The sequence below is a fragment of the Adiantum capillus-veneris genome, chromosome 20 (assembly GCF_014529385.1).
Source record: "Adiantum capillus-veneris isolate H3 chromosome 20, ASM1452938v2, whole genome shotgun sequence".
Lineage (NCBI taxonomy): Eukaryota > Viridiplantae > Streptophyta > Polypodiopsida > Polypodiales > Pteridaceae > Adiantum > Adiantum capillus-veneris.
Window position 1 is genome coordinate 82,057,411 of NC_140950.1, and position 4,095 is coordinate 82,061,505.

Below are 4,095 nucleotides of genomic sequence, written 5' to 3' on the forward strand. Positions count from 1 at the left end.
GATGGAAGAATTTTTCCATAGATGATGGGTACCTACTCCACAAGGGGAGAGTGTGTGTACCAACGGACGCGGACATTCAGCGCCAAATTCTTTATGAATGTCACGATAGTCCAAGTGCAGGGCACCCGAGAATTAAGAAAACTTATGCACTCGTAAGACGAGAGTTTTACTGGCCAGGTTTGCATGGGTATGTTCAAGACTATGTCTTGCATTGCCAAAAATGTCAAGTTAATAAAGCAAAGCGCCTGACAGCAGGAGGACTCTTACATCCTTTAGAGATTCCCAACGGTAAATGGGAAAGTATCTCCATGGATTTTATTGTGAGTTTACCAACCACTATTCGAGGACATGACTCGGTATGGGTGGTCGTAGACCGGTTGACTAAAATTTGTCGGTTTATTCCAACCAACTCAACCATTAAGACTCCATAATTAGCTAAGTTATTTGTGGACAATCTTTACAGGTTGTATGGATTGCCAAGTAACATTGTGAGTGATCGTGATCCCAAGTTTAAGAGTCATTTTTGGAGGGTTGTTTTTAAACGATTGGGTACACAACTTAAGTTAAGTACGGCTGATCACCCTGAAACAGATGGTCAGACGGAACGAGTCAACCAAGTGCTAGAGGATATGCTACGAGCATACGTTAGCAAGAAGCAATCAGATTGGGAAGATTATCTTCCTATTCTTGAGTTTGCATATATTAGTGCTAAGCATGTTACAACTGGTTTTAGTCCATTCATGCTTATGTATGGTTTTCAACCTAGATCACCAGTGACAGTGGGGTTGGCAACTGAGAAGCTCCAACAGGTCAAGGAGTTTCTCCAAGATCACATGGAAATGCTAAGACTTGCTCGTCAAAATGTTCGACAAGTGCAGGATCGGTATAAGAAGTATGCTGATGAGAAACGTCGGCAAGTTACCTTCACGGAAGGGGAAGAGGTACTTTTGCGTGTGCCAGAGAATTCAGAAAGTCTGAAGACTGGACCTACACCCAAATTATCTCCACGTTATTGTGCGCCATTCAAGATACTCAAGCGAGTTGGTGATAGGGCCTACAAACTTGAGTTACATGTGCACTCTCGTGTCCATCCGGTATTTCATGTAAGTCATTTACGTAAATGCTTGCATGGGGACGACAATGTTATCGGCCAGCAGATATTGGTTGATTTCACTGAACCTCCCATTCAACCGCATGAACCTCAACGCATTTTAGATTTTCATGAACTACGTACTCGTCAGCATGTACGTAGTGAAGCTTTAGTCAAGTGGAAAGATCGACCTGAGGAAGGTGCCACTTGGGAAAACATTAGTGATCTTAAGAAGAAATTTCCCACTTTTGTTTTCGAGGACGAAAACTCTTCTCCAAGGGGGGAGTAATGTCAGGCCAAGGGCCAAACCAATGGGGTCACGGACTCGTCGGCCAAGGGCCGGCTTCCAGTGGGAACGGGTTCAAGCAGGCTGAAAGCCTATAAAAGGGAGGTTCGGCGGATGGACCGGGTATGGCAGTCCATTGGTCTGAGAAGAGGACCCAGCTGCCCAAAGGTTCTGTGCGTAACTAATCTGCTCTAGTGTGAATTGTGTCAAAAAGGAGCTCATCTGCTTGGGTGACATGGCAATTGGAGTGATAGGAAAACTAAAACTAGGATTTTATGTATTTTCGTCCATCGTCCATTGCTACAGATACACAAATAACATAGATACAATACGTTATTTTACAAAACAAACGCTTAAGCAAGGCAAATAACAAAAAACAAAGCTGCAACACAACTCAATGAATCTATCCGGTATTGTAGACTAATAAAAAGAGTTTTACAAAAGAGTTCCTAGCAAAAATCAATAGTCAATCTCTCATCTTCTATGAGAGCTAATGCCCCATAGATGTCTATCTCAATCTATACTTCTGCATCTTCATCATCAAAATCCACTTCTTCATCGCTCTCTGCATCAAATTTAGTATTTGAAAGCTCATTTTTAGGTTCGGGTAGCTGCTCCCACTGACCTCCAACTCAAAATCCAAACTTACATCATCAATCGGCCCCTCACTTTGTTTATGAATCTCTGCGACCTCAACTTCCAATCATTCATACACTTGCTTCCTCCGTGGAGCAACTTGAACAACATAAAGCCAGCACAGTTCAGACAAATCTTCTTCATCGTTTTCTCTCCATAGTGAATCTAGTGTGAAAACATCTTTTTTACAATGCTGCAAAAGTACAAATGTATCCCTTGCATCTGTCAACACTTGCCTAGAGTTCACTTGAATCAATCCACTCTTATCTTTGTGCACAGTTGCATTAGGGCTGCTGTGGTAATAACTTTGAATCACTTGACATCAAAGATAAAAATACCAAACTTTCTAAATCTAATCTTCAAGATTTCTTGGATGTAGCCAAAGTATTCAAGCTGGCTAGTCTTTGTGTTCTCATCTGTGGCACTACTCCTACTCTCTTGGACAAAGCTTACCTTAACACCATTGTTGAAGGTGTCCCTTTGTTCATCTATCCGTTGTACTCTACAGTGTCTCCCATGCAACCACAAAGCTCCATATTTGTGATACTATAGCCAAAAAATTGAAACAAACTTAAAGTTACTAAAGTAATGTGATCGTGTGGAGGTCAAAAAGTAAGTTGTTAAAATTTACATGCCAATCGCAACCCCTTGACATCTCCTTTTCCTCTTCAGTAATAAACACTACATTCCTCTTTGCCTCTAAGATTGTCACATCTATCAACACCCAATTGGAAATTCATGCAATTCTAAATTGGGACATTGTTCCAAATTTGCATACTCATTGTAAAAGAGTATACAATCATTAGGGCATGCATGTATTTTTGTGAGAATCGAAGCCCAGTTAGTAAGAAGCCCTTTAGCGACGGCTGGACGGGTAGGGGGCATGTGATTGCCTTTCGGCAAGATCTTCTTGTTGAGCAACCTGTCATTACATCAACAAGTGAACACAACAATCATATTATTGAACTGTAATTTTCACTTTGGCATGCTTAGGATACAATGTATTTACTTGAAAAGCTCTATGACGGAGGCGTCAGACCACCTGTAGACAAACTACAAATTAAGCATTGCCAAAGCAGTACGAAGAACTGGGTGTTTTTCACCATTGTAAATCGGCATACGTGCAAGAGTTTTCATCATCTCGCCCTCTTTATCATTGCTATCATGTTGTCGATATGGACGGGATGACTGAGGTTGGTTTGCAGTATTTCCTTGAATGTTATCACCTATGTTTTCAATGATGGGATCCATGTCAAAGAACGTGTCTAACATCTACTCCATCTCTACTTCTTGAAATGTGGAATCGGGTATTGGTTGAGTGGATTCAATCAATGGTTGTTCATTTGCAAATCGTCTTCTCTTGGATGAAGTTGGAGCAATAACTACTTGCAAAGGTTGATCTACTCCCTCCGGACCATGAGATCAATAACGTAGGTCTTGTAGTTGATCTATGGGAAAGAGACCATTATTGCGTATGTGTTGGTTACAATTTTTTTGTTTTTGAAAGATCTGATGTTTGCAATGTGCACAAGGACATGCCATCCTATCATCCATACTTTATCTACCAATGATGCAACAAATAATTAAATCACTCTTGTTATAAGTACACACACTACTAACTACATGACAAGCTCACATTCTCTAGCCATGCCCGATCCCCACACACCTGAGTCTAGAGATGCATGGACATCAAGATCACAGGGTAATAATCTTGTCTTTATTGGTCAATGACTATATATTAGGGTTTTTGAAGTTTGCGTGCTCTATTGAAGTCCGATTGTGTTATTTTACTTTGTTTGTTGAAGTTCGTTTGCGTTTTTTAACATCACAAGTCATTTATGAAGACTTTTGCGCTTTTGAAGTTCGTTTACATTTTTTATACTATTTGCCGCTAGCTCTAGCAACCTCACATTCTCTATCCATGCTTGATGTTCACACACCTTGATCTAGAGGAGACGAAGATCAAGACCACAGGGTAATAATCTTGTCTTTATTGGTCAATGACTATATATTAGGGTTTTTGAAGTCTGTGTGTGCTAATGAATTTGATTGTGTTATTTTTCTTTGTTTGTCAAAGTCCGTT